This window comes from Rhinopithecus roxellana, chromosome 15 (assembly GCF_007565055.1).
Source record: "Rhinopithecus roxellana isolate Shanxi Qingling chromosome 15, ASM756505v1, whole genome shotgun sequence".
NCBI classification, from domain to species: Eukaryota; Metazoa; Chordata; class Mammalia; order Primates; family Cercopithecidae; genus Rhinopithecus; species Rhinopithecus roxellana.
In genome coordinates, this window is record NC_044563.1 from 55,824,542 (window position 1) to 55,847,411 (window position 22,870).

The following is a 22,870-nucleotide window of genomic DNA, read 5'->3' on the forward strand; positions in this document are numbered from 1 at the left end:
ACTTTTTAAGTGCTATTTTAAGTAAGTCATAGGAAAATTGTACTTGCAGTGTTTATTAATACTTATATGTTACTTTAGAGCTTACAAGGCACTTTGAATGATCTCATTCAAGTTATCAGAAAAACTCAGATATTAGCCCACTTTTTTCTGTTGAGAAATCATGCTCACAGAGATGAATTAATTGCCTCAAATTATATGGCAAGTAAGTGCCAGAGGCAAGTACTTCAGTCCAATACTTCGATATTGAAATTGATTGTGAAAGCCATTTCATTCTTAAGGTTTGTAAAAGGAATATTTGCTTTAGGAATAGGTTCCTTTTATGTTCTTGCTTTATCCATTGCCAGCTTTCAGCACAGCATCTCTAAAATGCACTCGTTATAGTCGACATGAGTTTCTTGCAAAGAAAAAAAAATGGAGCCTGAAACTTCTGAGACTTTACAAACTGGATGTAGAAGTGCTGCCACCTTTGTTTGGCTGCCAAGACACTACCACAAAGGACTAGATCCAGGTCCATTTATTTCATGAGAGTGGATGCAGCTGTCTTGCCATAATCAAATGCTTCTCTGTAGCCAGCTTTTTGTGGCCAGAAAAAGTAATTTTTAGTACAGATTAGCATAAAAATATCCACAAGATCAGTTTCAGGAAACAATTACTAGCTTAGAAGTAACAATAAGTGTGATCTATAGGTTGACTAAATGGCAGTTAATTTCCAGACCTTTTTTAAATGTCCCTTATTTCTCACCATGAATGCTATATAAATAGAATACACTACCTGCCACTGTATTTAGTTTCATAAATTATTTGGACAGGGTGAACAACAGACTTCAAAACTATGTAGAGGTAGTAAATCTCCTTTTTAATGAATTTGAATTTACAGTAGTAGTTTAAACATCTGGAAGTTTAAAATCTTAATTCATTCCAAATGTTCAACAAGGATGTACTTTAAAGAGGATATTGTAATTGAGGGATCAAGAAAACTGTTGACTCAATCTGAGGCCTTTCTACTTTCCTCTATATACATTAATCACATACAGCTTAAGAGGTTGACAGTTCAAAAAGAGAAGAGGTGGACCAAAATATCCAAGTTGGCATGCTTATATGAGTACATTTTAAGAGTATAGTTATAACAAGGGTGAAGTTTAAATGTTGGTAATTAGCAATCTAAGGATACAGTCAGATAGTGCTGCTGTGTTCTATGCTTCTTATGGAAATGAAGTTTTTTTGAATTGTTATTAAAGCTGGGCTTAGAGGAGTCAAAACTTTTGACTTCTAAATTGTAATTTTGATTAATGCATCTCGTAACCCAAGATTCTGGTGTGAAGCCAGCACCTAGCATGAGACCAAGCATTCCTTTAGTGCACACTTACTGAGTTTCTACTGGATGCTTGTTAGGTGTCAGTTTTCTCACACCAAAACAGGGTTGTAGCAGCAGCAGTCATCATTGTCCACAGTGGCAGCTGCTGCTAGCAGTGCTCAGTATATGCCAGCTATGTGCAAAAGCACTTTACCTATAGTGTCTCATTTAAACTTCTCTACTTTATGCTCTACTTTATGAAGAAGGTACTGTTATCCCCATTTTACAGGTGAAAACCTAAGAATCAGAAGGTCACACAGCTAGTGAAAGGTAAATCCAGAATCCCAACATGATATAATGATTTGCAAATCTAATTTGTTAATTGTATTTGCTTCTCATTCTAATTTTGAATATCATATTGAACACCTATGTTGCTCAGTCTGTGGCATCAGGCACAAGGCTGTCATGGATACAAATGTGAATGACATAGAGCCCATGCCATGGGCACACAGGAGAATAAGATTGACCCCAGGCCCCCAGTGAGCTGAGTCACATGGGAGAGCCAAACAAGCAAGCTGGAGTCTGCCAGGATCAGGGCTAAAGGTGGGGTAACCCTATAATTGGTGATCCTAACCAAAGTACTTTTCGAGCATGTAAGGGGGCACTATTAATAGTTATGCCAGACAACATAAAACAGACTGTCTAGAGCACACCACAACTTTTGTTCACCATAGCTAGAGGTAAACTCGGTGTGAGGGGAGCACAGAGGAAAGTGCCCTGACTGACCAGAGGCAGTGCCCTGGATTATCAGAGTGCAGCATGTGTGGTGTGTTGTCACCCTTGCAGGTCTTAGTCTAGATGCCAGTTCCCCTGGGGGCTTTCTCATCCCTGAAATCTGGGTCAGGGGATCCTTACCTGTGACTCTGAGGTGTCTCCCAGTTTGCAGCTCAGAGTAGTAGACAGCATTGAATATAGGAGGTCAAAAAGGTAGGCAACAGCCTTTGCAGAAACCTATAAAAACAGCAATATTTGTTTCCCCATATATTACCTCATTAAGTTAATGAGTGATGATGGTATGTAAAACTAAGCCAAATTCACCACCATCATTGCCAATATAGGTCCAGTTGAAACATGTTTGAATCCACTGAGAAATTGGTATTTGCTAACAGTAGTTGGACCTTTGAAAGTGGTGTGTACTGTGCAACTTCATGACCCCAAATATTAGGTTAGTCTCTCACTTCCTTCTCAGTGAAAATGTAGCTTTTATATTAGTATTAGAAGTATACCCATATAATGTGTGATTCATCCTCCACTCCCCACGTACCCCCAACAACAACAACAACAACAAAAACTGATATTCAGCATGCTATTGCAGGTTGTTAAGGTACCTGATACATAAGTAATACGTTTTCCTCACACCAGTATTAACACACGTTGAATTGTAAATTCTTCATGGTGGTGAGTTTTAGAGCTGGAAGGAGTTGTGGAAACTTTGTAGACAACTCATTTGACAGAGGACCGGAGAGGACGGCTTGCTCAGGATCGCACTGCTTGGTGATGGCAGAGGCTGGGGGTGAGCAGAAGTGTCCTCACTCAGTCCTGTGCTATGTCACAGCACACAGACGTAACTCAAGATGGAAAACCTGAAAGAATTATTTCTTGGCAGGTGAGCAGTGTCTGCCCTTTAAACTGTTACTAGTGTAAATGCTGATCCTGTAAGTACGTCAGCTTTATAGGAGAGAGATTTATTAAACAGGCCAGGATCTGGGGTTCTTGGCACCACTTCTGTTTTGTGTTACCATAAAATTTGGTTTTAAAAATACTTGGTATTGCTTACATCTTTTTTGGCAAATTCCTATTCTTGGTATGATTATTTTTCTTTAGAAGACTCCATGTGATTAGATTGTAGATTTGCAAAGCCTTTTTTTTCCTAAAAGACATGTTGAAAGCTTTTTTTATAATTGGTTTGTGGAATTTGGACTTTTATTAATAGCAGCTGCTATATATTGAGCACTTACTATGTACCAAACATCGTTTTAGGTACTTTGTAACAGTAATTTAGGTTCACAATAATCAGATGTTACTATCCCCATTTTGGGGATGGACCAGAGAGTAAATGGCTTGCCCAAAACCACTCAGTGGTGGAGTGGGATTCAGACCCTAACCAACTGATTGTGGTAGACTAGGCTACTCCTCAAAGAGGAAATACCCACCTTTTTACAAATGAGTATGGAAAGACTAGGGGGAAAGTACACCAAAATACCCGTTTGTCTCCAGGTGGTGGGACTATGAGGAATTATAACTTCCTTTCTTTGACATTTCAATTTTTCAAATTTTATATATATATAGCCACCTTGAAAAAGATTAAATAGCATTCTGAAACAGAAAATTCAAGATTACTTCATGAAAACATTTTTCTTCTAGTATATTTGTTACTACTTTTCCAGTTCCATTTAACACACATAATGCCAGGTATTATGCTAGGTGTTTTGGCTGCAAAGATGAGACATTGACCCTGTTGGCAAACTTAGGCTGCTAATTTGTCAGGGCCCAGCTCAAGTGTCCTATAACAAGTGCACCCCTATGTCTGGCCCCCAATTAGTTCTCACTCCCTCTCCTGTTACCTGCCTAAACCATCATCATCTCTCACTTTATCATTCCCTACAAGGTTATTTTCCACCCAGCATGCAGAGTGATTGCGTGGACCTCCTTTTCTCTGACCCCCACACTTAGACCAGAATCCAGGCTCCTGACCATGACTCTTAAGGCCCTATGTGAGCTGGGCTATGCCAACTTCTAGACCTTCTTCATTCTGCCCAGCTATTAATGGTGGTCTTTTGGTTTCATCTACTCACAAAGCTCATTGAGAGAGGCTTGTTCAAGGCCTTTACACTTGATGTGCCTTGAAAGCTGTTGACCCAGTTAGCTCCTAGCTCATTTTTTGTACCATTCAGGTCTTTGCTTAAATATTATCTCCATGGAGAAGCTTTCTCAGACTACCTTTTGAAAAGTAGCCTACCTTTCCTGGAAATGATTGGTCTTCTCACACTAGTATGGAAGTTCTACAAGGGCTGGGACTTTGTCCTATTTACTGGCTGTATTCCCAATGTGTAAAACAGGACCTGGCGTGTAATAGTTGCTCCATACTTGTTGAACAAATGGTGGGTTCCTAGAGCCAATGGGAAATTAACAGTGGCTAGAGGATTGAAGGGGAGGAAAGCAACCAGAGTGAGGATGGAAAGGGATTTGGGGGCCAATCCATGAAAACCTAGAAAGCCCTGCTCACGAGTTGGCCTGATCATAGAAACAGTGCCCTTCGCAGGTGAGATGCATATGCAGAGTACAGCCTACAGTTTCTGGGCATGTTTAGAAAGTGAGAGAAGAGACCGGGCGCAGTGGCTCACGCCTGTAATCCCAGCACTTAGGGAGGCTGAGGCAGATATCACCTCAGGTCAGGAGTTTGAGACCAGCCTGGCCAAAATGGTGAAAACTCGTCTCTACTAAAAGTACAAAAATTAGCCAGGCATGGTGGCAGGCGCCTGTAATCCCAGCTAGTCAGGAGGCTGAGGCAGGAGAATCGCTTGAACCCGAGAGGCGGAGGTTGCAATGAGCCGAGATCATGCCACTGCACTCCAGTCTGTGCAACAAGCGCGAAACTGTCAAAAAAAAGTGAGAGAACACAATCGAAAAGCAAACCCCACATTGGCCACTGTTAATCATAATTAATAACGTCTGTGATTTGTATAGTCTTTCTTCCAATGCGCTCCAAGTCTTGAGACATGATCCCTTTGGTCTCCCAGGCCCCTGCCACGATAACAGCCTTGGCATGTGACTCACCACCCTCTGCTGCCATATAATACCCTCCTATTTATCACCCGTCTTACCCCTTCCTTTCCAAGTGAAATAATTTCTGCCTTATTTTTTCTTCTCTTCCTTCCCTTCTGAAACCACAACCCATATAATTTTCATTGCCCTCTTTAGAACCTTCTTGTGTCTCGGCTCCCGCCTTTTTAATACAGAAGGGGAGCCAACCTGAAACAGTATGGATGAACAGATGTGCATTTTTAAATCACCCTCCATACATAGTGGCATCTTCTTCTGGACTGCAATTCCTTTTCCAGCATACAGTCTCCTTGAAAGATAGATGACTAAATGCAAAAGTAGCTGCTTGTGCCTTAAAATCATTAGCAATCTTAGTGCTCATTTGAGGTTAAATTCCCTACCCATAGCATGAGATTTATCCATGTGCTTAAATAATAGAATTAAAGGATTGATATAATGCTTCATATAATGATGCTTACACTTAGGAAGGAATATAATATTTATTGTGTGCCTCCTGTATGCCAGGCACTATGGATCCACAATTTGATGAGGCTGATGTATTATTCCCATGAGAGAACTGAATTTAAGGATCATTTGCCTGAGGTCCGTGTCTGCCTAAAGCCAGAGGCAGTGCTCTTTGCCCTGCACCACACAGCCAGCCTCAATCCCACAGCACTCGAAGAGTCTGCACAGACATCTTGTCATTTCAGTCCTCGTAACAGCCTGTAAGATGGCAGTGTCATCCCCAAGTGGCTTGCCAAAATGCGGCACTGCTGGGATGGACTCTATGTCTCTTTTCCTCCAGCTCTGTGGCTTGCTTGCTTTCTTGTTTGTTTGTTTTTTGTTTTTGAGACAAGGTCTCACTCTGTCACCCAGAGTGGACTGCAGTGATGTGATCATGGCTCACTGCAGCTTCCGCCTCCTGGGCTCAAACGATCCTCCCACCCAGCCTCTGTAGTTGCTAGGACAAACTATGTACGCCATCACTCCCTGCTAATTTTTGTATTTTTTGTAGAGATAAAGTTTTGCCATGTTGCCCAGGCTGGTCTTGAACTCCTGAGCTCAAGGGATCCACCCGCCTCAGCCTCCCTAAGTGCTGGGATTGCAGGCATGAGACACCGCGCCTGGCCAGCTCTGTGGCTTTCTGATTTGGAGTCTGGTGCATAGGGTCCTGTGCATGTCACTGTGGTGGGTGGAGGGATTTGAATCTGGCTCTTGAAGAGTTAGAGCATTGGTGGGAGATGCTAGAGGAGCCTCAGCCCCTGTGACATCGATAAGAGCAGAGACATGGGTCTAGAAGAGGTTGTTGTCCCTTTCCTGCTGGAGGAAGTAGAGACAAGTGTGACTGGGACCTGGAAGCATCAGAGTGAGAAAAGGGTCAGGGTTGGACAAAACAGCAGCAAGGAACCAGAGAAAGCAACAAGGAGAGTGCTGGGAGACCCCATCTAAATGCTGTCACTTTGAAGTGGTGGGGCCTTAGGTAAACCACTTTACCTTTCTGAGCTCATATATTACAGTTTTTATTGTGGACTCTATAGGTAAACCTCTTCACATCCCGGAATGCCACTTTCTCCAAGGAAAGGTCTGGCTAACCTGACTGCTCACCAGCTGATTGTGGTTAACTATCCCGCAACAAGCATGAAATATTGGTGTGAAGAACCCAGAGACTACTTATCTTCCCCACCATTCCATTGACCTTGAGACAAATGGGCAAATTGCCACCCCTCTCTGGGCCTGTCTCCTCATCTGTAAAGCAAGGATGCTAAAATATCTCATGATGAGGGAGAAGGCATTTAATCAGCTATATGCAATATTGTTACTAAAATGCTCTGACAGAAAAAAGGCTTCTAGATGAAATTAGAACAGGGTGAGATATGCGCCAAGGGTCCTGGAAAGGCTTCTTGGAGGAGTGTGGTGTGAACTAGGTCACAAAGACTAGATAGGTCAGCAGGTAAGGATGCAGAACTGGTGTGGACAGCTAGGGCAGAGGCCAGGTGTCCTATCAGAACAGGAGGGCTGCTGCTTTGTCTCTTTCCTTCCATCTGACCCCATCAGCATCCTCCACTCTCACAGCTCAAGCCTGTGAGTCTCAATTCTAAGAGGCTATTGGTGGAGACAAACTTTTGATTACATAATAACTTTTAGGGAAATGAAAAAATATTTCAACTATAAACATACACTAGTTTTATGTTGCATCTCAATTTCAAAACCATTAAACTGTGGGGATAAAATGTATCTTAGAATGGAAAAAATACAGTTGTCTCACTTCAGAATGAATACTACCAAAAAAAGTTATGTGGACTTTGGAACCAATGTTCAAGTTTCTGTTCTGTCACATACTAGCTTTATTATTCTGTGCCAGTCACTTGATTTCTCTAGGCATCAATGCATTTTTTAAATAGTGTATAAATTGCCTGGGCATAGGAGGTGAGCAGTTAAGGTTGTTTGAGTCTGAATGTTGATTCATTTTGGGAAGAGGTCTCCACGAACATATTTTGTCAAATTATGGGTTGCCATTGAATAACTGTATGTTGTTATTTTTAGAATAGCATAACACAGACCAGAGGTTCTCAACTGGGGGCGATTTTGCCTCACCCCCACCCCCCAGTGACATTCAGCAATATCTGGAGGCATTTTTGATTGTCACAACCATGGTGCAAGGAAGGGGTACTGGCTTCTAGTGAGTAGAGGCCAGGGATGCTGCCGAACATCCCATAGACAGCCCCACAACAAAGGATCATCTGGCCCAAAATTCCCATTAAGGTTAGGAAACCCTGACATCAAGGTGAAGAACATAGATTGTGGAGCCTAACTGCCTTGATTTGAACCCCAGCTCTGCCATCTCTAGCTGTGTATCCTTGGGTCAGTTGCTTCACTTTTCTCCTTCAGCATCTCCATCTGGGAAAGGAATAATACTGTTTTCTACATACAGTGGCTGTGTGGATTACTAGGACCTACTACAGGTGGAGCATTTCAAGCAGAGACTGGCATCCAGGAGGCACTCAGTGCCAGCTCTTATTTCAAGTACTCAGTGAGCACTAGACTTGGTGAAACTACCTGGTGATCAGTACCAAGACTTCAGATAAGATACTTATCTCCATGAGGCAAAGTGTCTTCAGCTGTAAAAAAAAAAAAAAAGCAAAAACAGAAAACAATGAAAAATCACGTTTCGGGAATCAAATGAAATCAAGAATATGATAGCACTAGGAAAACAGTGGAAGATCTTACAGATACACTTGTATCATTATTATTGCCTCAAACTCTTTCCAGTAAGAGAATGTTCTGGGGTGAAGCAATAAACTCTCCCAGGCCAGGCTGTAACTCAGCAGAAGGGACAGCCAGAGAGAGGAGGTGCTCAGAGCAGCACGTTGCAGGCCCAGTCCTTAAGTGCATCCTCAGCTGTGAGTCCAGGAAATCGCCTTTATTGCTCTGTTATGTGCAAACTGCGCCGCAGCTTCACATACCACTTTCCCCAAAGGAGTGCTTGGCAAACCAGCATACACACCCTCTCTGCAGACTAAACTCTGGGAAAAACAACAGCATAGATGGAAAAAGAGTGCCCTATAAGTCTTTGACCAGGGATCTCTTCCTGCTCCACCTCTGTCTTCTCTGGCCCCAGTTTTCTGAGCTCTTGGATGAAGGAACTAGATTGCTGGCCTGAACTCCAAGGCCTGCTGGAGCCCTTGTTCTAGCCACATAGAACTGAGTAAGGGTTTTTATTATCTTTAATAGGGAACAATTATCTAGCAGGAACAGTGTCTATCAGTTTACATAAATAAAGTTGTGTTGGTGGGGTGTGGTGGCTCATGCCTGTAATCCCAACACTTTGGGAGGCTGAGGTGGGAGGATTGTTTGGGGCCAGGAGTTCGAGACCAGCCTGGCCAACAAAGCAAGACTTTGTCTCTAAAAAAAAAATTTTTTTTTAAAGTTGTGTCTCAGAAGCACCTCGTGAAACATTGGGTATTATGGCCATATTGTTGAGGATATCACTGAGGCCCAGAGATGCTGAGCAACTTGCCCAGAATGCATAGAGTCAGATCCATATCACTTTTAACCAACACACTGCAGTACCCCAAGCCAGAACAAGTAAAGATTTTGGCAAACACTAGGCACTTAATACTTGTTAATGTAGTTTAATGAATGAATACAAGGGGAAATGACAAAGTAGTTTGTTCCTTGTTGAGCTCTGTCTACCCCGTCTCTCACCACGTCATCTCCTCTCCGTGTCTCAGCTCCCAGTGCCCACTCACTCTTGCCAAGAGCTCTGCACCCTCTCAGCAACAAGTAAAACTGTTCTTTTTTGTTTTGTTTTTTGAGCTGGAGTCTCGCTTTGTCGCCAGGCTGGAGTGCAGTAGCGCAATCTCGGCTCACTGCAACCTCCGCTTCCTGGGTTCAAGCGATTCTCCTGCCTCAGCCTCCTTAGTAGCTGGGATTACAGACACCCGCCACCATGCTCAGCTGATTTTTGTACTTTTAGTAGAGACGGGGTTTTGCCATGTTGGCCAGGCTGGTTTCAAACTCCTGACCTCAGGTGGTTTGCCTGCCTTGGCCTCCCAAAGTGCTGGGATTACAGGCGTGAACCACTGTGCCCAGCCAGTAAAACTGTTCTTTAAGGGACCTTCAGTGACAAGTGCAGAGAACCGTCCTTCTCACTATTCTATTTGGTGAGCCTGCTCTGTGCCAAGCCCTGAGTGGGCTTGAGGACACAGACCTGAGTCATCCCTGACACTTGCTCTGAGGGAAGTTTACATCTGTGGGAGGTGAGTGGGAGTGAGTGGGAGACTGATGAGAAAACCGGCTTGTTACAAGATAGCACGATAAAAGCAATCCTTGAAGGGGAAAGGCTCAGGAAAGCCTTCCCTAGAGCGGGCGGAGGCGGGATGGGGGGTTGCGGTGAGACTTCTTTTAAAATTTGCACACCTGTATCTGACATGTACTGGGCCACAGCTGCCCCCTGTCATCATCACAACTTATCCTACATTCAGTGTCCTGACACCACATGATGGAAAACTAAAGAACAGTCTCTATCTAGCAACTCAGAATGAGAACTGGGAAAAGGAGGAAAGTAACAGCTGCTAGGGACCTCCTATAGGCCAGGCACTTTAATCTACTTTAACTTATGACTAGCCTGTGAGATAGATAGACCCATTGTAGAGTTAGGAGGAAATGAGGTTCGAAGAGGTTAGACAATTTGCTGATGGTTCCAAAGGAAATTGCTTATAAGGGTAAATAGGTCAGGCCGGCTGCTGTGGCTCATACCTGTAATCCCAGTACTTTGGGAGGTTGAGGCAGGCTGATTGCTTGAGGCCAGCAGTTTGAGACCAGCCTGGGCAACATGGCAAAACCCCGTCTTATTTGTCTCCATTAAATTTTTTTTTTTAATTCCCTGGGCATGGTGGTGCACTCGTGTGGTCCCAGCTACTAGGGAGCCTGAGGTAGGAGGATCACCTGAGCCCAGGAGGTTCAGGTTGTGGTGAGCCATGATTGTGCCGCTGCTCTCCAGCCTGGGTGACAGTGAGACCCTGTCTCAAAAGATAAAAATAAATAAAAAACAATAAGGCCTCTCCATTTTGGGTCCTTTTGGAGGTCCACTCTCTTATGGCCCCTGAGAGGAGCAGTGTTGGAGTGTCCAGTGAGCTGCAGAATCTGGGTGGGAAGTGAGTACAGCCCAGTTTCCACACAGCCCTACCAGATTATCTGATCAAACTAACTCAGGTGCCCTCTCCTCTGGAGTGCCCGTGGGGATGGTCTAAAGGACAAGAACAGGCAATGCAGAAAGGCACTCCTAGATCACTGTCCAGTGGTTGGCAGTGTTCTTGGTGGGGCTCAGACAAGAATGAGAGATCAAGGGGAAGGTTGAGGAGAGGGACCTTTCAGCTGTTTCTGGGGGCTGCCCAAGAGCCACCAACAGGCTACTGTGGGAACCTCAGTCCAACCTGTAGAGCTCAAGCTCCTGCCTAAACCACCCACAATAAGTAGAATTGTGGACACAGGAATAACAAACTACTGCATGCCCTACTCATTAACCCAGTCACAATCACTCCCAATGATCTAATTCTCCACTCACCCATCCACCTATCACCTCCTCCTCCCTCCTTTCAGTCATTCCCCTGTTGCACTCAGTAATTTATTTCTTTCAATGAGTGTCTAGGGACACCTGTCAGGCACCTCAAGCACTTTGCTAGGATCCAAGAAGCCTTCATCATGGTGCAAAAAGCATGAGATTCAACCCTTAACAGATGACACAGAACTTTGGCAGAGAGAAACGAGTTAAAACAAAAGCAGTCCTGATGGAAAGAATGGTGGGAGCTAAAGCAGAGAAGTATTAAAGTCTAGGAGAAATGTTGGTGATCATTTGTCATTTACTTTGACAGAGCAGTGTTTCCCAAGAATGTTTGACCATAGAGAATCTCTGATCAGTGGCCTGAGGAATGCACTTCAGGAAAAGCTGGGAGGGGTGTGTGTGTGTGTGTGTGTGTGTGTGTGTGTATGTGCTGGAGAACAGGAAGGTGAGGGCATTTGTACTTGCTCCTGGAGGTGGTGATCCCCAACATCTAATCCACAGAATACTAGTCCTCAGGGATGCTGTATTAGTCTGTTCTTGCATTGCTATAAAGAACTACCTGAGACTGGGTAATTTATAAAGAAAAGCGGTTTAATCAGCTCATGGTTCCACATGCTATACAGGAAGCATGGCTGGGGAGGCCTTAGGAAACTTACAATCATGGTGGAAGTTAAAGAGGAAGTAGGCACATCTTACATGGCCGGAGCAGAAGGAAGAGAGAGAAGAAATGGGGAGGTGCTATGCACTTTCAGACAACCAGATCTCATGAGAACTCTGTCACAAGACAGCACTGGGGGATGTGCCTAAGTCATTAGAAACCACCCCCATGATTCAATCGCCTCCCACAAGGCTTCCCCTCCAACACTGTGGATTACAATTCAACATGAGATCTGGGTGGAGACACAGAGCCAAACTGTATCATTCCAGCCCTGGCCCCTCCCAAATCTCATGTCCTCACACTTCAAAACACAATCATTCCTTCTTAACAGTTCACTAAGTTTTAACTCAAAAGTCCACAATCCAAATTCTCATCTGAGACAAGGCAAATCCTTTTCACCTATGAGCCTATAAAATCAGAAGCAAGTTAGTTACTTCTAAGATACAGTGTGGGTATAGGCATTGGGTAAATGCTCCCATTCCAAAAGGGAGAAATTGGCCAAAATAAAGGCCCATGCAAGTCCAAACCCCAGCAGGGCAGTCATTAAATCTCAAAGTTCCAAAATAATCTCTTATGACTCCATCTCTCACATTCAGGCCACATTGATGCAAGGGGTGGGCTCCCAAAGCCCTGGGCAGCTCTGCCCCTGTAGCTCTGCAGGATATAGACCCCTTGGCTGCTTTCATGGACTGCAGTTGAGTGCCTGTGGCTTTTCCAGGTACAGGGTGCAAGCTGTTGATGGATCTACCATTCTGCTGTCTGGAGGGTGGTGGCCCTCTTCTCACAGCTCCACTAGGCAGTGCCCCAGTGGGGACTCTGTGTGGGGGATCCAACCCCACATTTCCCCTCCACAATGCCCTAGTACAGGTTCTCCACGAGGGCTCCACCCTGTAGCAGACTTCTGCCTAGACATTCAGGTGTTTTCATACATCCTCTGAAATCTAGGTGGAGGCTCCCAAGCCTCAACTCTTGCCCTCTGTGCACCCACAGGAAGCTGCCAAGACTTGCTTGCACTTTTTTGAACAGTAACCTGAGATATAGCTTGGCCCCTGTTAGCCATGGCTGGGATGCAGGGAGCAGTGTCCCAAGGTTGCGCAGGACAGCAGGGCCCTGGGCCCAGTCAGCAAAACCATTCTTCCCTCCTAGGCCTCCAGGCCTGTGACAGGAGGGGGTGCTGCAAAGATATCTGCAATGTCTAGGAGGCATTTTCCCCATTGTCTTGGCTATTAACATACTTTAATGTAATTAATAAGTAAAGCTCCTCCTATGCAAATTTCTGCAGCCAGCTTGAATTCCTTCCCTGAAAATGTATTAAAATGTGTTTCCCTTTTCTACCACATGGCCAGGCTGCAAATTTTCCACATCTTTGTGCTTTGCTTCCCTTTTGAATATAAGTTCCAATTTCAAGTCATTTCTTTGTTTATGCAGGTGAGTGTAGGCTTTTAGAAGCAGCAAGGCCACATCATGAATGCTTTGCTGCTTAGAAATTTCTTCCACCAGATACCCTAATTCATCTCTCTCAAGTTCAAAGTTCAAGTGATCCCTAGAGCACAGGGGCACAATGCTGCCAGTCTCTTTGCTAAAGCATAGCAAAAGTAACCTTTACACCAGTTCCCAAAAAGTTTCTCATCTCCATCTGAGACCTCTTTAGCCTGGACTTCATTGTCCATATCACTATCAGCATTTTGTTCACAACCACCACCCCCATGATTCAATCACCTCCCACTAGGCCACTCCTCCAGTGCTGAGGATTACAATTCAGCATGAGATTTGGGTGGGGGCACAGAGCCAAACCACATCAGATGGGCTGGAAAAATGGTCCCAGCAGCAAGTGTAGAGAACACCAGGCCTCAGATGGGTTCACCAGACACAGCAGCATGTTAAAGGCCACCCCACCCCAAGCCTATGCAGCAAAGACACTTGAACATCACTTAACCCTGCATGTACCAAACTTATTTCACCAAAAATCCCTTTGTGTCAGGGAACATCTTTATTTGGGGGAGTGGGGAGTTGACTGTTTTTTGTTTGTTTGTTTGTTTGTTTGTTTTTGAGACAGAGCCTTACTCTGTTGCCTAGGCTGGAGTACAGTAGCATGATCTCGGCTCACTGCGACGTTTACCTCCCAGGTTCAAGCAATTCCCCTGCCTCAGCCTCCCGAGTAGCTAGGACTACAGGTGCATGCTGCCACACCTGGCTAATTTCTGTATTTTCAGTAGAGACGGGATTTGGCCATGTTGGCCAGGCTGGTCTCTAACTCCTGACCTCAGGTGATCTGCCCGCCTTGGCCTCCCAAAGTGCTGGGATTACAGGTGTGAGCCACTGTGCCCAGCTGATTGACTGTTTTTTGAAAAAGCTATGTGCTTATGGTATTCATATATTCCAAACAGTGCACTAGGGTACACTTTGAAGCATTTTCCTCCCACCCTTGACTCCCTCAGTCTCCAGTTTCCTTCTCCAAAGGTGGTCATTTGTCTCTCTTCTGTATCCTCCCAAGTTCCAGGCTATACAAGGATGTATGGCCGTGTTTTCTTTTCAAAATGCAGGTGGAGGCAGCTGATAAACATATCTCTACTGCAGGTATTTTAAGGGCTTCCGGTGCAAGGCAGTGTTCAGCAATGGTGTCATGGGGACACCTCCTTTGGCTGGACCTGAGGAATGAGGAGGAACTATCCAGGGGTCCTATGGATGTATCATAATGCATTTAGCCATTCTTCCAGTGAGGGGCATTGAGATAGTTTCTAGTCTTCTGTTAATCTAAACCAGGTTTGGCAATCTCTGGATTCCTGACCAAATCCAGCTCAGCTCTTGTTTTTTATGTACCTTCAGCTATGAATTTTTTTTTATGTTTATAAATGGGTTTTTTTGTTTGTTTGTTTGTTTTGAGACAGTCTGGTTCTGTTGCCCAGGCTGGAGTACGGTGGCACAATCTCGGCTCACTGCAACCTCCACTTCCCAGGTCCAAGAGATTATCGTGTCTCAGCCTCCTGAGTAGCTGGGACTACAGGTAGGTGCCATCACACCAAGTTAAGTTTTGTATTTTTGGTATAGACGCAGTTCCACCATGTTGGCCAGGCTGGTCTCAAACTCCTGGCCTCAAGTGATCCTCCTGCCTCAGCCTCCCAAAGTGCTAGGATTATAGGCATGAGCCACCACAACCATCCTATAAATGATTTTGAAAAAATGATATTTTGTGACACACGAAAAGTATACAAAATTTAAGTTTCAACATTCATAAATAAGATTTTATTGGAACACAGGCATACCCATCCATTTATGTTTGTTTATGACTGCTTTTGAGCTGCAGCAGCATTGTGGATTAGCTACAATGAGACCGTATAGTGTGGGTATGGTGGCTCACACCTGTAATTCCAGCACTTTGGGAGGCCGAGGCAGGCAGATCACTTGAGCCGAGGAGTTCAAGAGACTGTATAGTTCTCAAGCCTAAAATAGTTACTGTCTATCCTTTACAGAAAAAGGTTACTGACCTCTGCTTTAAACAGTGCTGCAACAAATATCTTTCCCCATTACTGCAAACATGTAAGTAGATCTCTCATAAATAGCCCATTTGATCTAAGCCAATCTGAGAGACATAGCTCAAAAAGCACATTTCAGCGATTTTAGTTAATTTTTCTTTTATTTTAAGTGAAGTTAAGTAAGCATCTTTTTAAACACATAAAAGTGTTGGGCCATGTGTGATGGCTCACACTTGTAATCCCAGCAATTTAGGAGGCTGAGCCAGGAGAATAACTTGAGCGCAGGAGTTCAAGACCAGTTGGGTAACGTGGTGAGACCTCCGTCTCTACTAAAACTACTATCCAGGTGGGGTGTGGTGGCTCATGCCTGTAATCCCAGCATTTTGGGAGGCGGAGGCAGGCGTATCACTTGAGGTCAGGACTTCAAGACCAGCCTGGCCAACATGGCAAAACCCCGTCCCTGCTAAAAATACAAAAATTAGCCAAGTATAGTGGAGGGCACCTGTAACCCCAGCTATTCAGGAGGCTGAGGCAGGAAAATCGCTTGAACCCAGGAGGCAGAGGTTTCAGTGAGCCGAGATTGTGCCACTCTTGTCTGAGTGACAAGAGCAAAACTCCATCTTAAAATAAAATAAAATAAAATACAAATAACTGCCCAGTGTGGTAGCACGTGCCTGCAGTCCCAGCTACCAGGGAAGCTGAGGCAGGAGGATCGCTTGAATTTGGAAAGTCAAAGCTTCAATTAGTCATGACTGTGCTACTGCACTCCAGCCTGGGTGACAAGTGTCTCAAAAAAAATTATATATATCTATATATTTATATGTGTGTGTATAGTATATATACATAATGTGTGTGTTTACTCTTTACTGTAAATTTTTTTTTCAATTTGATAAAGAATATGGGTCAGTTGTGGCGGCTCATGCCTGTAAACCCAGCACTTTGGGAGGCCAAGGTGGGTGGATCACTTGAGCCCAGAAGTTCAAAACAAGTCTGGGCAACATAGTGAGATCCTGTCTCTACAAAAAGTTTAAAAATTAGCCAGGTGTGGCCAGGCACGGTGGCTCACACCTATAATCCCAGCACTTTGGGATGTCGAGGTGGGCGGATCACGAGGTCAGGAGATCAAGACCATCCTGGCTAACATGGTGAAACCCTGTCTCTACTAAAAATACAAAAAATTAGCTGGGCGTGGTGGCGGGAGCCTGTAGTCCCAGCTACTCGGGAGTCTGAGGCAGGAGAATGGCATGAACCCAGGAGGTGGAGCTTTCAGTAAGTCAAGATCGCGCCATGGCACTCCAGTTTGAGCGACAGAGTGAGACCCTGTCTCCAAAAAATCAAAAAATATGAACAAAAGTATTTTTCTTATTGCTTTACATAAAAAGGGGGAATTAGCATTTTTGTCTGTCTTGCATCCAAATGTTTTCTCTATTTGTTACTTGACTAACTTATTTATTTATTTATTTTTTCATGTAGTAATGCTCGCCTTGTCAGTGAAGGGAAGGTGGGTTCAGGTGCTGACAGCGAAGGGGATGGGGTACCTGGGCCAGGCAGGCAATACTTGTTTCTGGATCCCCTACCTTGTTCCCAGCCCTGGCCCAGGCACTGGTGTCCAGCGGTGAGTGAGGTGGGCAGAGGCTCTGCCATCATGGCACTGATGGGTAAGCAGGGCAGTACTCAGCGCAGGTGTTACAGGGACACCTCCCCAGCTGGACCTGAAGAGTGAAGAGGGACTTCCCAGGGGTCCAGGCTGCAGCGGGAGGGTTCTGAGCAGTAACTCATACAAGGCTAGACCTCCGAGAGATGGAGGTTTCAGAGTGCAGGTTCTTGCAGCCTATGCTCTACTGAGTGGTGATGAAGCACCTGTTATGGCCACTCATGAAAGGCAAGGGCAGGAGTCCCAGGAGTCTCGTTGAGTCTCTGAGGTGCACAGAAAGCTACCCTGTGAGGGTCTAGAGAGTTTCACCTCTTTGTATAGGGGAGGGAAGTACCTCTCAGGGCTGAAGCTACCCTGCCAGCAGAGACTTAAACTCGGGTCTGAGAAGTTAGAATTGGCCGGGGCGGAGGTGAAGTATTGCTTTGCTCCAGGAACAGCAAAGGGCGTGAGGACAAGGCTGGCCTCTCCTGGAATGAAGACCTCTCCCTGCCCTTCCACAGCCCTAGCCTCCACTTTAGTTCTACCTCTCCAGAGTATCAGAGGGAGAGACAACTACACCTCCAAAGACCAAGCGGCAGCCTGGGAGGGGAGGAGGGGGCTGGAGGAAGATGTGACTGGAGGGTGAGACCAGCCCCTCAGGCCTTGAACATCAGGCTAAGCCAGCAGCCTGCGAGCTGCTCCCCTGCCCGGAGCTCCACCCCTAGAGCTCCCTGCAGGTGATGACAAGGATGAGGGGGGAGGCAGGGGGAGAGCCAAGAGCTCACAAGGTTCTGCTGTGCTTGGCCAGGAACTCCGCCAGAGCCAGCTTGCTTGCTTGCTTGGAGGGAAGCATCTGATTTAAAAAGGTAGTGGCCCTGGGGTTTAGGGCCAGGCCTGCTGGCTGCCATCCTACACAGCAGCCCCACTCCAAACTCTCCATCCTGGGACGTCCTCATTCCTCTTTACTTTGGTGTTCCCAGTTAAACCCAAGTAGAACTTCACAGCTTTGGGCAGAGGACTTACGAAGCAGCAGGGGCCAGTGCTCACACTTGGGACTCTTAAGTCACTGGAGGACCTGCAGGACCAACCTGCGGGAGACTTCATGGAGAAGGAGGTGCGTGGAGGTGGCCCTTCACTGAGCACTTGCTGTATGCGGAGCGTTGGGCAGGGCACTTCATTTATGGGGTTCCCTTTTCATCCTTTAAGCAACTGTAGGTATTATTGTCTTTATTTTACAGACAAGAAAAGAGGGTCCTAGAAAGGCTAAGGGGACTCACCCAGGGTTACACAGTGAGTCAGTGGTAGGGCTAGAATTCTAATTCAGGTTGGCCTCACCTGTGAATCTAATCTGTGCTTAACCCCTACACTGCTTTGTGCAGGAGATAATCCTGTCTTGCATGTGTCTGGCACACAGTGAAGGTCCCATCATGTTGACTTTATGATGCACTTTCTCAGCTGGAGCTGTGGGCCTCACAGCAACCCTTCAGGGTCAGTAATGCTTGTCTCACTTTCATGATGTGCAAGCTCAAGCTTAGAGAAGTTGAGCAACTTGCCCAAGGTCATACAGCTAGTCTCAGAGGGTCAGGGAAGTCGGGGAAGTTCAAAGAAAGGTGGGGGAGAGTGAGTTTTCCCAAGGAATGACAGGAATGTTCAAGGAACTGAAAGCTGGAAGTGTCTATGGAAGCTGCAGATCTGCTGGCAAACAGTGGGGCTGCTCATGGAGTAGTGAGCCCAGGCCCTGGGTAGGGGTGTTGGGGGACTCTCACCCAGCAGAAGAGCAGCCATCAGACACCTGGGCTTGGGATGCCTGCCTGGTCCCTTGTGTTACTTGGAAACGTCAGCAAGAAGGGCCCTTCACCGGGCATGTTTCTCTTGTCAGATGAGGGCTACTAAATGAGGTCTTTGATTTTTATTGTTCAGCAATGGCATCTTTCTTTAAAATAGTCTTGGCTGGGCGCGGTGGCTCACACCTGTAATCTCAGCACTTTGGGAGGCCGAGGCGGGTGGATCACCTGAGGTCAGGAGTTCGAGACCAGCCTGGCCAACATGGTGAAACCCCCGTCTCTACTAAAAATACAAAAATTAGCAGGGTGTGGTGGCGGGCACCTATAGTCCCAGCTACTCAGGGGGCTGAGGCAGGAGAATGGCTTGAACCTGGGAGGCGCAGGTTGCAGTGCGCTGAGATTCCACCACTGCACTCCAGCCTGGGTGACAGAGTAAGACTCCATCTCAAAAAAAAAAAAAAAAGAAAGTCTTAAGCTGAACTTCATTCGTTCGCCCATTCAACAAATATTGAGACTTTCAAGGCACCCGGAACATATGGTTTACCAGACTGCTTCCTGCTTTGAGTGTCTCTGACATGTGTTACAGAATTAAGGGTCCCTACGCCTCCACTCAGCATAGGAATGGGCCGCCTGGCTGCTATAGGCCCATGCCCTCATTTGGGAGCTCCTTAACCATGGTGCTCAGCTGAAAGGTTCCCTGTCAGAGCTGAGTATATTCATGTACTCACAATTGGCCATTTCACAGATAGGGTGGGGAAGGCCCAAAGAGTGGGCCAACCCCTAGGTCCCCTGAAGCAGCCTCTTTATGGCATCATTAATCAAAGAGGCTTTGTGCAGTCAGTGGAGACTGGGCGTGTCCATGATGAGAGAGAAGCAGCAAGGAGGCAAGGGTGAGCAAAGCTCTCTAGGCGGGAAAGAGGCCCGTTTTGCAGAGGCCAACTTCCTCCCTCCCACCTGGCAGAGCCTTCCTAACAACCTTCCCTCCTCCACCCACACCCGCCAGCCTCTGCCCAGAGCCAGGGTGTCAGCTTGGGTTTGGTGACAGCAGCCCTGAAGGAGGTGTTGGATGGTTAAAGCCCTCCATTGTAGCAGCTCTGGCATCTTCCATGAGCCCAGCCTCACCAAGTTGTCCTCCTGCCAACTGGAGAGTGGCTGGCTCCTGAGGGATCCTCTCCAGCTAGGTAACTCGATTCCCTACAGCCCAGCATCAGCCCAGCTCTGGCCACCAGGGCCGGAGCTCTGAAGAGTTTACCTCCAACGTGGCAGGGAGCAGTTTTCAAGGTCAAGGAGGGTGGCCACCAGGAGCTCCTCAGCCAGGGTGCATGGGGAGAACACAGGGCTGGCTGGCCAGGTTCTAGCTGCAGTTCTTCACTAACTTCCTGTGTGTCTTTGAATATATCACTTCCTCACTCTGGACCTCAGTTCTCATATAAGGGAGCCTGACAGAAAGTCCCCGAGTGCTTACAGATGGACTAACTGGTCAGGGTCTTCTTGGTCTGCAGCATCCCTTTCAAATAAAGACCTGACTACTCTGTGCCTGGTGATCAGGGTGCCCAGTAGCTGTGAGCCCCCCCTCACCTGGCCTCCTTTCCAGTGGTAGGGAGAGCAGGGGCTGGCAGCTGCTGTCTTGGTTCCCAGCCTCTCTCAGGAGTCAGAGAATATTAGAAATTCAGTGGAACTACACTGGGTGTGGCTTCCACTTGCCTTATGATAACCAAGTGAAACTGAATTTTTCTCAACAACTATGAGAAAGCTTAAGAACAAGCTATTTACAGGATTCCACTTAGCATCTGAATCCCTCAATTCACAAAAACCAATATGTGAGTAACGTTGTGAAATGACGCTTTTGGTTTTCTCCCCTAGAATGTTACTATCATACATGTAAAGCATGCTATTGTAATTTCACCTACCATTCACTATTCACTACCTTTTCATAAGGACCAACTGGACTTTACTGAGATTATGCTTTTCCCATTTTGCATCAAAAAAAATTTTTAGATGAAATAGTGGTGCAATAGTACAGGATAGTTTTTCTTTTTTAAAATTTTTTTGAGACAGAGGATGGAGACTTGCTCTGTCTCCCAGGCTGGAGTGCTGTGGCACGATCTCGGCTCATTGCAACTTCCGCCTCCTGGGCTCAAGCAATTCTCCTGCCTCATCCTCCTGAGTAGCTGGGATTACACCTACCACCATACCGGCTAATTTTTGTATTTTTAGTAGAGATGGGGTTTCACCATGTTGGCCAGGCTGGTCTCGAATTCCTGACCTTAGGTAATCTGCCCACCTCGGCCTCCCAAAGTGCTGAGATTACAAGTGTAAGCCACCACACCTGGCCTAGTACATGATAGTTTTTGAGTAACTTTTCACAAAGTCTAATATGTATTCAGAATAATCACACTCCTAAATGTATAGCTTGATGCTTTACCACTAAATAAACACACCATGGAACCACCTCCCAGATAAAGAAACAGAACATCATGATAGTTCTTTTTTTTAATGTTCTTTCCTTTTTTTTTTAAGCAAACTTTAAAAGCTGGTAACTTTACGCTGGTCACCTCCTCTTCATTTAAATTTTACCAGTTGGGCTAGCTGATCTAATAATGTCCCATGCAGTGCTGCTGGAGCCCTTGGAGCCATTATCTCCTGTGACACAACAACCAGAGGAAAGCAGACATGGGCCAGGGACCCACTTCACCCCATCTCAGGAGATAGGGGGAATCTGGCCCAAACATCCCCTCCAGATTCAGGAGAGTTGGCTGCTGGATGCCAGGGCTGAGGCGCAGTGATGAGGAGTGGCTTTGGAAGGGAGATGCTGGGGAAGAATCATTCCTCCCACCCAGGCCTCTTTTGCAGCCTCTTTTCATCAGCCGTTACTTTTCCCTTCCACCTGCCCACCCCAGGGGCAGGTCTTCTGGACACCTAGGAATCCTCAGGTGCACATTGTGCATCACCATTGCCATCTCCTCTCCCCCCACTCAATTCTCAAGTCACAGCTCCGAGACCCAGGAAGCATTCTCTGACCCTTTTTTTCTCTATTGTTAATGGAGAAACCCTGGCATCTTTCTAAAGGCTATGAGATTTGTTCAAAATCACACAACAGGTTGGGAATCCAGGAGGCCACATCCACTCAACCAAGGCAATGCACATTTGTCAAGGACTTGCTTTGTACCCAAACATAGATTAAAGTGATTCTAAGGAAGAGGACCTTTTCTGTTCAGTAAGTCTTACGTATCATTATGCTCAATAAATATGTGCCTGGCCCTCACTAGGTGTTGACCATTCATGCATTCAGCAAATATTTTATTGAGCAGTCTCTCTGTGTCACTAGGCTAAACTCACTATCTTTGGGGAGTTCACAGCCTGGTTGGAGAAATGAGACCAGACATAATATCTACAGTCAAAGCTAGACGTGATCACAGTAATGAGAGTGGGATACAGGGGAAAGGGGAAGGAAACATCACATGAGATTGTGGGGAGCATGGAAGGCTCCTCAAAGCCATGCATTTGAATTTGCCCTAGATGGATGAGTTGTGTTCCACCTACTCAGCTAACTTAGCATCCCAGTGTCCCCAGAATGTTCCTCTCCTGCTAGCCTTGCTGAGTTGGCCAGTGTCCAGCTGGGCCTTCTGCTGAAAATACTGCCCTCCCGCCAAGAGTAGCCCTCACTTAAGGGCCTGTTGTTACGCAATTTAAATATTTAGTTGTACATGTGTACAGTTTAGAAAGTCTGTAAGGCTCGTAATGGAAAGCAGCAATCCCCCTGCACCCCTCCCACAACACACACACACATACAAACGCACACAAATTTTCTGCTTGACATAGGCTACTGCTTTTCACTCTAAATTATTTGCTTATACTGCTACTTCTTGATTTTTCAGTTTCTTTCTCTTTCTCTCTCTCTTTTCCCTTACTCTCTCCACACTCACATGTGCATTTTGTGTCTCCCTACTTCCTCTTAGTATCACAAGTTTGATTGGAACAGCATTCATGTTTTCATTATCAGGCGACATGCTATTGACAACTGGGCTGTGTAGTATTCTATAATTATTTTTCCTTCCCTGCATAACAATTGTGGTTATGCAATTCTCCTTTCAATATGTTTAAACGCATTGGCTAGTCTACCAATTTCATCTTCCTGAGGA